The following is a 13,330-nucleotide window of genomic DNA, read 5'->3' on the forward strand; positions in this document are numbered from 1 at the left end:
GGCGTGTTAGAGGTAAAACAGAGAAGTATAAATAGAGGAAGACCACCACTTCTTTCAAGGATAGAAGTGGAGGGAAGGAGACAGGGTAAAGAAATGGTTGGGCATTGAAAGGGATCCCATGGCGTAGTGCCGAGAGGTTCTTTGGGGTACAACCCTAGAACTGAGGGCCCCAGCTCCTGGAAGGCCGATTTCGAATTCTGTGGGGCCCTAGCCAGTGAGATAGCTGGGGGGCAGGCACCAGGGCTTCCGTAAGCCAGGGTAAGAATCTCAAGAACATAGGGGCTGTCACTGGAGGGTTCCCCCCCATGCCAATTCTGCCCTTTAGGCCACACAACTAGCCCCAACACACACCTTAATTCGATTTAGTTAATGGCATTAAACTGGGCGCAGACATCATATAGATGGATTATTCCTACCGAAACTCAGGCAGTAACTCAATTAAAATAGCCTGCTGCTGCAGCACCAAGGACCCAGGGATGCAGCTGGCTCCACCACCAGGGTTGAGAGGTGGGCAACCCTGGAAACTCAATTTGCAGCCTTGTTCCTTGATCTGGGAGGAACTGGGGGGGGGGGGGGGGGAGGGGCCGGCTTTTCTTGTAAATTCTATCATGAAACTTGCTTGATGACAAAATGTCATTGGCCAGCCCAATGTTTCCCCACTAATTAATAGCAGTGCTCTGGGAAGGAAGGCTGTGGGAAGAGCCTGTTTCTTTGAATGGACAGGATGGATGGCAGGGTAGGGGTAGAAGCAAAGAGAATCCGAAGAGGAAGAAAACTGGACCTTCTGGGGGGGGGGGGGGTTGGAAGATAGGGAAAGAGTCCCAGAAGCTTTCTGATCAAGCCTAACACTTACTCCTCTGTTGACAACCTCCTTTTAGCTGCTTGACAACTAAGGAGAGGAATGAGGGAAGCAGGGATCAAGACTTCTTCACCTTTCTGTGCCCTGGCCCCCTTTGGCAATCAGTAGATTGCCTATGGAGCCCTTCTCAAAATACAGTTTTTAATTTCAGAAAATCAAATGCATAGGAATTACAAAGGAAACAATAGGTTAGTCAAAACAAAGGTAGAAGTCAGGGCCCCCCTGAAATCTATCTGGGGCCTTGAGGTGGGACCCCAGGTTAAGAACCACTGACCTACTGGATAGAGCAATGAAGTTGGGATCAAGACAACCTAGCTTCATCTCCACTTCAGAAAGCCTTAACCAGCTGTATGAGCCTAGAAGCAAGTTGTTCAACCTCCTGAGTCTCAATAATCCTCATCTATAAAATGGGAATAACTATTGTACCCCCCACAGGGTAACCACAGGAATCAAATGACATAATATATGGAAATTGATTTGCAAACCTTAAAGCTGCATATCAGTGTGAGCTATTATTAACAGGAAAAAGAATAGCAACATATTCTCAAGGCTCGCCCCACCCAGGAAAATGTAAACTCTTTGGGAGGTGGGAAAGACAGAGGAGGGGATGGTTTCTTTTTTACTCTATTATCCCAGAGCCTGGCACACTATATGGCACATAGTAGGTGTTTAATAAATGTTTGTTAAATTGAAATGATTTCTTTTTTCTTGAAAAACCAAGATGTAAACAAATTATGAGCTGACCTATCACATCTTAATTTTCTGAGTCTTCTGAGCTCCCTCCCAAACCATACAGGCCATAAGAACAGGCCCCACTATATACCTGCACACACATGCAGGCTTTCTCCACAAAGCCAGTTCAAAGTGGGACTGCTGGACTGATTATTGATCATTCTGACCATAGGCTGCTTATGCTCCTGAAGAAATGACTGGAAGACTTCTCTTTATTTGCAAAATGGAGTTTCCAGAGAAACTAAAAAACAAACCTTAGGCAAATTTCAGTCCGCCCTGACTATCAAGTCAGTGACTGGAGAAACCTGTGTTTAAGAAAACAAGGCAAGCTAAGAAATAAAGGGGGTGGAAATTGGCAGTGGGGGGAGGGGAGATCCAGGATATAGAAACTAAAGAGATGTATCAAGGCAAATGAAACTCTAACTATCCTGACTTATCTGAAAGGCTGTCTGGTAGAAGTAAGATTACCCTTGTTCTGTTTGGTCACTGAGGAAAGAACAAAGAGAAAAGCAGGGAAGATACAAAGAAACACTTTCTATTGGAACTGTCCCAAAGTGGAATAGGCTGCCTTAAAAGTGGCAGTTTACTGTTGCTTGGCATTCTTCAAGCAGAGGTCGAATGACTACTTGTCAAGGATATGAGGGCCCTTCCAAGTCTCAAATTCCATAATTCTATGAAAGGGAGTTCTATTGCAAGAATAAGATGGTCTTTCCTCGTACCAGAGAATATATGTTTTTTTCCTCACACCAGACAAAATGATAATAGATATCCAAGCACCACCCAACATATACCCAAATGTATGTTGAAATAAGGCAAGCTTGTATCATCAGTGTTCGACATGGGGATGGGAGTCGGGTGGGAAGAGAAGGGAGAGAAGGAAGGGGCAAAGTATCAGAGACTTACAGCTGGAAAGGACCTTAAAAGTTATGTAATTTTACGTCCTTTTCTCCCCCTTTCCACTATAGGATCACATTAATTGACATTAACTAATATGACTAGCTGCTTTTCCCTTCCTCCTTCTCCAACCCCTCTGTCCCCAAGTTTGACATTTGGTTGAGATAAACTTGTCCTGTCTCCACACAAACTGTGTATGCATGTATAGCTTTAGGATTTATACTCTCTTTCTCTATCACCCAGAAAGCCCTCCATGATTCAGCAGACTGAATTCCTAGTTCTTCCACTAACTTGAAAAAATTGTTTTGGTTGGGTCAAGATGCTTATAGAAACACAGAACCTTAGGGCTGTGACAGAGCTCCTAATGACTAGGGCCTAGTTCAGTCCCCTTCATTGTATAGAGGAGGAATGTGAGAACCAGATAAGGAAAGGGATCTTTGTTTTTGGTGACCGGTATCAGACAGAGAGACGTTAAGTCAACTATAAACTGCTAGGAAGGCTGTTTGAATAATATTAATATATAAATTAAGCTGATGATGTGGGATTCCCTAAATCTTTCTCAATTCCATCAGACCTGGGGACCCATTTTCTGGAGCTGACCTAGAAAAGAATAGCCTCTAGTAAAGAGGGTTCCCAGCTGCTTTGTTGGGGGAAACATTCCACGTAAAAGATCACCCACTGCTACAGTGAGGAGTCTGGACCTTGATTAATGAGAGACAGGTGAGCACTACACTTCACCCTTAGATCTGGCTACAGTGGTCTGCCTCCACCACACAGGAACTGGTCACAAATATGGCCATTGAACTCTTTCTCTAGATGCATGTGGCTAAGACATTTGGCCTCATTATTAGTGACTGTGTCCATAGCAATGTCTGGCCTTTACCAATATACGATTGTGTGACCTGCATATGAGATAGAAGACTGTCAGGCTAACCAGTGTTGAAAGTGGTTCTGTGAGGTCATCAACAGTGTGGAAGAAAAGGAGTTTAGCTTTGCGCTGAAAAATCATTGATCTGATAGAGGAGAGAAATTCTTTATTTCTTCTCTCATGGTCCTTGCCACCTCTCCTATCAACAAATGCCTCTAGAATTATAGGATCATAGATGTAGAGATGGGAGAGGCCACAGAGATCATATCATCCACCCCTTCATTTTATATATGAGGGAACTGAGGCTTAGAGCAGTCACATAAGGAATAAGTTAGGAGTACAAGATCTGGATCCTATTTTTGATCATGAGGCTCTAAAGGATCAGTGGCACCCCAAGACTAGAGATCTTAGATGAGTAACCTCCCCCCAAAGAAAATCCAATGTGCAGAAAGTGAAGGTATGGAGGCAAGAGATTTATTGATACCATCTTATTAGCAGTTGGGAACTTCATAGGATAACATAGATTTCGAGCAGCAAAGGATCTCAGAGACCATCCAGTCTAACTATTTTACAAAGGAGGAAAGAGAAGCCTAGAAAGGTTAGGTAGACTGCCCAAGGTCACAGAGCTAATAAGTGCCTAAAGCAAGATTTGTACTCTGGTTCTTCTGGACTCCAATTCCAGTATGTTATCCACTCTACCACCCAGCTCCCAGATTCAGAGATGACATGAGGTACATGGGACTAAGTTTCTTTTTGTTTTAAACAAACCTTCTCCCAGCACCACTTGGAATTCTGGGGAGGACAGCCAGTACCATGCTCAATTTTTCATACAGGGATATTTTTATAATGAAGGAAGGCCCTCATGCTTTGACCTTGGACTTGATGATCATTTTCATTTAAAGCTCACCTCTCAGCAATGTGAAACTTGGCTTCTGAAGCCCTAGAACTAGGATAGGTTTTAATATCTTCCAATTCAAACTCTTTTTCTCTTCATTGTCTTCTCTTCATCCATAGTTCCATGTTGCTTTCAAAGGTAACCAGATGAGATTGTGGATCCTTTGTCAAAAGGCCCTTGAAATCAAATGTAGACTAGGATGGTCTGTGAGAAGTTCATGAAACCCTGCTATTTCAATATTTCATTTATTTGGAGGGGGGAAGGTGAAGCAATTGGGGTTAAGTGATTTGCCCAAGGTCACACAGCTAGTAAGTATGTCAAGTGTCCGAGGCTGGATTTGAACTCAGGTCCTCCTGACTCCAGGGTCAGTGCTCTATTCATTGTGCCACCTAGATGCCTCTATCAATATTTCATCTTAAAGTAGGCAGAAGTGTTGAAAACCTTTCAAGGTTCCACAAAGCTGAAGTATGGCAATCAGCTTCCTTTGTATCTTAGCATATGGGCCATTTACATGTTATAGGATATCTCTCTTAAGTGAGCTATCTCTCTTAAGTGAGCTATCTCTCATCAAGAAGGTATGCTGATACCTTTCATCTACAAAGGCAAAATTTACAAACTGCCAGTGATTGCCTTCCCTACCTTGTCTCAACAGCAGACCTTACTGGGAAGCACAACAGTCTGTGGTAAAGATTCAAAACACTGGACAAACTTCCTCATTTGAAGAGGAGTGGAAAATCAAAATGATGATCCTTGTCTCTTCTTTTTTCCCTCCCATTTTAAAACTTAAGGTTATATTGATTCCTTTTCCTTCAACATCACATTTCTTTCCAGATATATCCATCCAACCAGTGAAGTTTCTTCTGTAACAAAGTAAACAAAACCAACTGCCACAACAGCCATGCCTATCATATATAATACTCCATCCCCATAGTCCTTCACCTTTTCAAAGACAAAATCAAGTACTAACAGTTAGCAGTGCCCAAGCTTTCCAAAGAAAGGGGAGAGGAGTAATTCCTCATTTCTCCTCTAAGCCAAAGCTTGGCCCTTGATTTTTCCATAGCTCTCATCTATCTTGGCCTGCAGACTCAAGAATACAATTGAAACAACCTATGTAAACTATCTCAGGTGCCCACATTTTTAGAAACCCAGATGCTGAACTCAATCTAGGAGAAGAACTTTTTCTTAGTGGTCACAGAGAACACCTGATGTTGTTTTGTTCTTTGGTGAGGGAGATCCATGCTGAACAGCAATATGTGATTACTCCACTCTCAGACCATTAGGGAACATCCACACACTTTGAAAGTCTCTTCCATCTCTCAATCCGTGATCCTCTAATCGTAATGATGAGTTTTGACTGTGTCTGACTCCTTCCCTTCAGTCTCATTTTGGGGATGGCAGTTGGAGTGCCAGGATCAGAGAAAGAAGAGGTGAGTTCAAGTCCTGTCTCTGACATGTATTAGTCATGTTACTGGGGAAAGTCTCTTCATCCCTCTGGGCTTGAACTTTCTCTCCTCCTCAGTAAAATGAGCACACTACTACTTGCCATACCTGTCTCACTGGGGAATTATGATGAGGAAGACAATTCATAAACCATAAAACACCACCCAAGGTAATTGATATTCTCCACTTGTCCCTCACTTGGTTGCTATTCTTTGCTCACTAGGTCTTATCCACTCCATTCTCATTCAAATTGCATTCCTTTTGTTCTTACTCTGTTACCAACCCTAGACAATATATGGTGTCATCTAGCTCTAGACTTTGCTAGTAGGGACATCAGGTCACTATCCCCCCCCCTCTCTCTCTCCCTCCCTCTCTCTCCCTCTCCCCCTTTCCCTTTCTCCCTCTCCCCTCTCTCTCATCTATATATCTCTCTGTGTGTGTGTATGTTTCTCCTCTCTCTGTCTGTATCTCTACTCTGTCTATCTGTGTCTAGCTGTCTCTCTCAGTCTTTCTCTTTTCATTCTCTTAATCTCTCTCTTATTCATTGGTGTTCTCTCTTTCACCATTTTGTGTTTCTTAGCATCCTGTCATCTCCTTGTGACAGAATTGCTTTATCTAGAAGAAAAAGTAGGGGACTGCAAGGAGAGTGGGGGACAGGGAGATAGGATGGAAAGAAAGAAAATTTTCTGTTGTTTCTCTTTCCCTAAGCCCCTGTGGGGATGGAAGAAATAGAGGCCTGATCAGTTGAAAGTGTGGATGGCAGGGCTAGTTGCCAGGAGAGTCAGGGGGGCAATAAGGTCATTATTCATTATTGTAGACATGCATCAAATTCCCAGTCAAGGCAGCAGGCACAGGCAGCCAGAAGTCCAACCCCAAGCATATTGCTTCCAATTTGCCCAGCAATCAAAGATTATCAAGTGAGTAAAGAGCCAGATTTGGTTGGGGGGTGGGGGTGGGAAAAGACATGCCCAAGGGTCAGGCAGTGTCCACAGAGTTTCCTTAAGTTTTGTAGGCTCTCTGTGCTAGAGACAAAACACCCTTTTGTTTTTTCTTTTATGAGAATATCTAGATCTAGATAGCTGGAAAGGGTTCTTAGAGAACTTTTAATTCAACATGGTAATTTTATGGATGAGGAAATTGAGGCTCATAGAGATTATGTGACTTGTCACATGTCCTACAGATACTAAGTAGCTGAGCCAGGACTTCAACTTGGGTCCCTTGCCTCCAAATCCATCCTTCACCCCAGTCTACTATGCTGCCTTTCCCATGGTGAGGAGTGGGACAAACTATCTTTGTAGGCCCAACACATAGCACAATGTCTGGCACATAGTAAGTATTAAGAAACTTTTTTTTTTCATTTTTTGATTGTTAGATCTGGGAAGAAGCAGCATAGAGCATCTAATCCAATTGCTTCACTTTAAAGGTAAAGAAGCTCAGGCCCAAAGATTGTACCCTGTTCTCCTAAAACTCAGAACCATTATACTATGTTCTTTGAGCTGAGGGTGCGAACCTTCCAGGTAGGAAGGCTAGTGCTCCAAGAAGATGCTCCAGAGATTGCCTCCAGGGCATGATGGAGCTATAGCCATTTGTTTTTCACCTAATCATGTGTAGATATTTCATTATCAGTCTCCCCACGTGAACCTAAGTTTTGTCACCACTCTAGTCCACACATGATATGAGACAAGGTTAAAGGATTAGAGCTCTGCAAGCAAGAAAGGACCTCAGAGGGAATTTTGTCCAACTTATTCTTTTTAGAGATGAGGGAACTCTGAGATGAAGTGACCTAAAGTGACACATAAGATAATGAATCTAGACTTTAAAGGGATATCAGGGTCTATCTAATCAAACCCTCTCTATTTACAGAGGAGGAAACTGAGGCATGACAAGATGAAGTGACTTGCTCAAGGTCACAGAGTAGTAAAGGGCAGAGCTGAGATTCCAGGTCAGTTCTACTGACTCCAAGCTTTGACCTCCATATGGAACACTTGCCGCCATGTCTTATTGCACTGTCAGTGATAAGGCATTGGTTGTTGATCTTAGGCCATATAAATGCATGCTCTGGTAATGGTCAAAGCATCATAGAGTTAATTGGCAGAGTTGGGAGGGACCTCAGCAGCCATCATTATATGCCAACCCAACACACCTGATCAATAATTGTCTTTCCAATGTCTCTGTCATGAAACTGATCATCCAGCCTTGGTCTGAAGACCACCAGTGAAGGGCAACCCACTCCCTCCTAAGGGATCCTGCTCTGCTTTGGGGCACCCTTACTTGGGATAGCAAGCCTAAGTCAACCTCACTGACACTTCTGCTCATTGTTCCTGGTTCTTCCATCTGGGGTCATCTGTCTTGTATATGACAGTTCTTGAAATACTTGAAGGCAGCTTTTGTGTCCTCTCTGGGTTGAATCTTCTCCAAGCTTAATATTCCAATTTCCTTCAAGAGCATGAACTCAAGACTCTTCACCATCCTGGTCACTTTGCTCTAGTTCATCATGTGCTTCTTCCACTATAGCAGTCAGAAGTGACCACAAGACAGTGCCGAGGACAGCCGAATGAGGTCTCAGGTTTTCCTACAGTCAGAACTCGTCACTTTGGGGCTGCTGAAACTCTAGCTGTGGATCTCCCCTTGTTGGTGGGAATGAAACCTCTCAATTCCTGTGCATGCTGTAGATACTTGACCCTGGGAATCAGTACGTCCTGATCCCTGCCACCTCTTCCCAACCATGTGTCACAGTTCACTTAACCAAATACATTGTGAAGTGAAAAAAGCCCTTGTCTTGGAGTCAGAGAACCTGGGTTCAACTCCTGACTCCTCTATTTACTAGCTGTATGACCTTGGGCAAGTCACTGAACAACTATGAGCTTGAGATCCCCCATCTACAAAATGGGAAACATAGCTCTTGAGCCAGATGGCACACAGGACTGGGGGAGGAGAATAGTCAAGGATTCTGTAACCCCCAAAATGCTCTGAAAATATGTTCACCATCTTGGGCTAACAGAGAGTAGACTGAGCAGATTATCCAGAAGAATAGAAAGTCGATTGTTTCTTCCTGAGGCCTGACTTCCCTCCCATTGCAGTTTCCTACCCCCTTGGGCTGTTCAGGAGCAGCCCCACCTTCTCTCTACCACATGATGAATGAATGAAGGGCCCAGAGTTTATTAAGCATTTACTATGTATGAATGACTGGGCATTCAAAGAGAAAAACAGACAATTTCTCAAGGAGCTCACATTCTCATAAGAGAGGCAATATACAAAGAAGATTTCAGTCATAGGGCGGATGGCAAGGTTCCCTGATCCTTTGGGTGTAGTGGCCGAACAGATGGTAATCCATCTTCTTTAATGTCATTTTGCCTGATAAAACCATATCTGTTTCTGATTTGAACCATTTGCTACTGTAAGAAAAGCAGTAACAGCTGACAAGGCAAGGCTGGAAGGTGGGGGTGGTGACTTGTGAGCAGCTGAGCAGTAGGATGGATGCCACTGGTCTCAGAGCATGGAAGGGAATCCCCATCAGTAGAGTAGGGCATGAGCAGAGTTGGGGGGAAATACCAGTCTGTTGAGGATTTTTGGTTGTTATTCCGCTGAGACAGAGAATGGTACTGAATTACAGCTCAACCATAACCATTCTTTGAAGCAGCTTGGCAAGAATAGTTGTCTTAAATCCAGCTGTTATTTTGAAAAACTCAACACAATCCAGCATCTGTTACATTCAAGGAAGACACTGTGTGTTTCAAACATGAAATAAAATTAAATTCCCTGTCCTCAAGGAACATACTAGAGGGATATAACATAGGCATGAGTAAGTGTAAGTGTGCTGAATAGAGAGCAAGAAAGCAGTAACATTGGGAGGAAATCAAGCAAGTTTCCTAGAGGGAATAGGTGCCCATGGAAAGTTCTTAGGCAGAAGAGTGACATGGGTCTGATTTGTGATTTAGGAAACTTATTTTGGCAACTGTGTGGAGGATGGATTCTAGAGAGAAGAGAGGCTAGAAACAAGGAGATCAATTAGAAGGCTATTGCCATAGTCATATTTACAGATTGACACAGATTACAGAGATACAGCTGGAAAGGACCTCATTTTACAGATGAGGAAACTGAGGCTATGAGAAGTTATGTGACTTGTCCAGGGTCACACATCTACTCAATGTGTGAGTCAGAGTTTGAATTCCAGTCTTCCTGACACTAAGCCCAGTGTTCTATATGCTCTACAATCCAGCTCCCTCCTAGGCGAGAGGATATGAACTAGGGCAGTAGTTGTGTAAATCCAGCCTCAGATATTTCCTAGCTATGTGAACCTGAGCAATTAGTTTAACCTCTCTCTGACTCTGTTTACTCATCTATAAAACTGAAATAATAATAGCACCTATCTGCCGGGGCTGTTGTGAGGATAAAATGAGGTAAGATTTGTAAAATGCTTAACATGATGCCTGGCACATATTAGATGCTATTTAGCATTAGCTATTATTTTTGAAAATTATTATTACCAATGATATTTTCAACTGTCTAGATGTGAGGGATGAGGGAGGGGAGAAGAATCAAGAATGAGTCAAGTTGAGAACAGAAATATGAATATTCAGAAGAGGGGTGGCATTAACAAGGAAGATATCTAAGCACTGCCTTGGCCATGTTGAATTACTAGATGGAGATATCCAGCAGGAAGCTAGTGATATCGGGCTAGTTCTTAGATATATAGAGCAAAGAGACATCCACATAGAGGTGATGACTGAACCCATGGGAATTGATGAGATGATAGAAAAAGGACATGGGATGAGAAAAGAAGAGGGCCTAGGACAGAACCTTGGGTATCAAGGAGTTGTTATAAAAAAGAAGCTAACAAAGGAGATGGAGAAATAACCACAAGGAGGGGGTTCTCAACTGTGTCAAAAGATATACCGTGTTTCCCCGATAATAAGACCTATCCCGAAAATAAGCCCTCCCCTTACTGTGTAAGATTCCTCTAAAATAAGCCGTCCCCCGAAAATAAGCCCTATTGAGATTGCTACTGTAGTGAAGGTGATCCCCTGCGCTACACGCTATATTACAGTACCCTCTGTATGCACCGTCCCCCCCCCCGTGAAACGCACGCCGCGCTCCGCGCTGCATCCAATCAGAGCTGCAGCACTGAGCGTGTCATCCTGTTCTTCCCCAGTGATTTGCTTATTGAATAAAGGTACATTTTTTTGTTCACATTTACCTGTTTATTAAAATTGCTGTCAATGTTCATTAAAATAAGCCCTCCCCTGAAAACAAGCCCTCTGGTGTTTTTCTGTCCAAAAAAAATAATAAGACAGTGTCTTATTATCAGGGAAACATGGGTAGAGAAGTGAAGCAAGAAGAGATCAGAGAAAAGGCCATCATATTTTACAACTAAGATACTGTTGAATAACCTTGAAGAGAGATGTTTCAGCTGAGGGGTGATGTCAGAAGCTAGGATAGAGCAGGAGAAATCGGCACTTGGAAATCAAGTTTTCCTCAGTGTGGAAAATCAAGCTTCCCTACTCCCAATCTTTTAGTGTGCATATGCTCATAGAGGTGGGCCATTTTTTTAAACAGCAAGATTATTCTAGAAAAGTCATGTGCACCTTGAATTTCTGTAAGCAGAATCATTTTCAATGTACTAGAGAAGTTACAATTGAAAGCTATACTTCCTCTCTCTCTATCTTTTTTTATAAAGTGGAGAATCCTTTTGTAGCTGGGATAATTTATTAAGAAAATGTATACACGATTTGAGTATTAGCTTGCCTTCAAGATGCTATCTGATCACAGTAATTGTAGCATGAATTTTTTAAATGGCAGAGATTAAAAATGGTAGCTGCATGACTGATATCCAAATGACAAACATAGCTGCATTTTAAGGTGTTAATGGAAGTGCAAGGATGTTGGGGACCATCAGTGCTGAATATGGGTCCTAACCATTCTAAAGTCTGAGGTCAATTTTAGCTGGGTATTCACTACCTAGAAGATGAAAAAAGATGTGGAACAGCATAGATGGAGAAACCCACATTTCACCACATTCAACATGCTTCTCATAAATGCAAAGACACCAAAAGAGAATAATTCAAATCTGTGCTTCCTCAATGCTCCAACTGATTCAGTCCTGGATCCACCACTTTGGGTAAGTCATTTAATCTTGTTGGGCCTCAGTATCCTCACTGGTAAAATGAGAGGGCTGTACTAGGTAAATCCCTTTCAAGGTCCCATAATTCTATGATCCTATGACTTTTTATTGCAAATTAATATAATGTTTGCTAAAGTATTGGTGCAATTGAATCAATGTAGGGAATTCCTAGTATGGAAATTTGGTCCTGCAGACATCAATCAGCAAGTCCTTCATAACTTCGAGTTTTTAGACTGGGACACTAGGAGTGTAAGGGCCGTTCTCAGGATGGTAGAGCCAGTACTTGTCAGAGGCAGGACTTGAAAAGAAGTATTGCTATGTCAAGGGACCCCTTCCTAATGTATATAATAATGTAAATGAAACATCATGTGTTGGGCCAACCCTAGTGCTTATACATGCTTGCTTGTGTTATAATATTTGTTCATATGGGTAGGAATTGTTTTATTAACTGCATTTGTATCCCCAGCACCTAACACAGTGTCTGGCACATAGTAGGCACTTAATAAATCTTTATTGACAGGATGATTGGGTCAATAGGTTTATACTGTATCTGCCTACACCACTGTCCCATAACAACTTGGAACATCTATTTGTCCCTCTTCTGAACATGTCTAGTTTTGATTTCCCACCACAGACCCTACTCCACCCCCTTTGTTGTCACCCTTCTACCACCCCAACCCACCTCACCCCACTCCCTATGCTACATAACTAGCTGGAAACCAGAGAAGAATCTCAATCATGACATTCCTATAAAGATACTAACTCCAAGGAAACTCTGTTTACTCTAGCACAGGAATCCCTCTGGATCTGTGGAACTGAGCTGCACTGATCCCTCCCTATCCCAACTCTCTCTATATTAGCTTCCACAGTAGTCTAGCAAACATGTAAACAAAGACAACTACAGCCACAGGTTGGAGGCCAGAGACATAGAATAGAACTCTGGGGAAAAGGCAGTGAGGGGACTGGGAGGGGAGCCTTGAGAAAGAATTAACTATTACATTCCCACTGCTTCCAGGGGTCTTTCTGCTGGTTCTATTAATTTTGGGGTAGGAGGATGAGGATAAGGCAATTAGCTACCAACATATAACAGAAGCTTAGTATCACAGATTTAGGAAGGGACCTAGAGGTCTTGAACAAGCTTTGCTGAAAGCCAGAGGTTTGATTTTTTTGCCTGGGGGTTGCTTTCTTTAGAGACATACCAAACCCCAAACCAGGCCACCTAGTCTTCTGCAGTTGGGAAGATTTCTACAGGCTCATCAGTCCTTTACAGTTTCCAAACAGTTTGTTTTACCTACCTTAGAAAAGGAGATGCAGGGCCCCGTAAATGGAACACAAGGACACACCATGGGCCACAATCTTAAAGAAACTTGGGGGTATTAGCTCCAGTGGTCACTGGGTCCCAGGGAAAGGAAGGTCCTCTATCACGTCCTCATCATTCCTTCCTGGAGTTTGCAATAAGCATCTGGGTCAAATCCGAGAGAGAGAGAGAGAGAGAGAGAGAGAGAGAGAGAGAGAGAGAGA

General features: G+C 42.8%; 1 protein-coding gene across 2 annotated transcripts in view; it reads right to left on the reverse strand.

Moving 5' to 3' along the window:
* The window catches only part of FGF13 (fibroblast growth factor 13), a 520,706-nt gene extending 507,385 nt beyond the window's left edge, over window positions 1-13,321 (reverse strand). For both annotated transcript variants that reach the window (XM_069074163.1, XM_069074160.1), the window contains exon 1: window positions 13,105-13,321. The gene's annotated coding sequence lies outside the window, so the exon portion shown is untranslated. The remainder of the gene's footprint in view (window positions 1-13,104) is intronic.
* Between the last annotated feature and the right edge of the window lie 9 nt (window positions 13,322-13,330).

This window comes from Petaurus breviceps, unplaced genomic scaffold (assembly GCF_028583685.1).
Source record: "Petaurus breviceps papuanus isolate PSGF00001 unplaced genomic scaffold, PetGlider_PUasm1.0 90881, whole genome shotgun sequence".
Taxonomy (NCBI): Eukaryota; Metazoa; Chordata; class Mammalia; order Diprotodontia; family Petauridae; genus Petaurus; species Petaurus breviceps.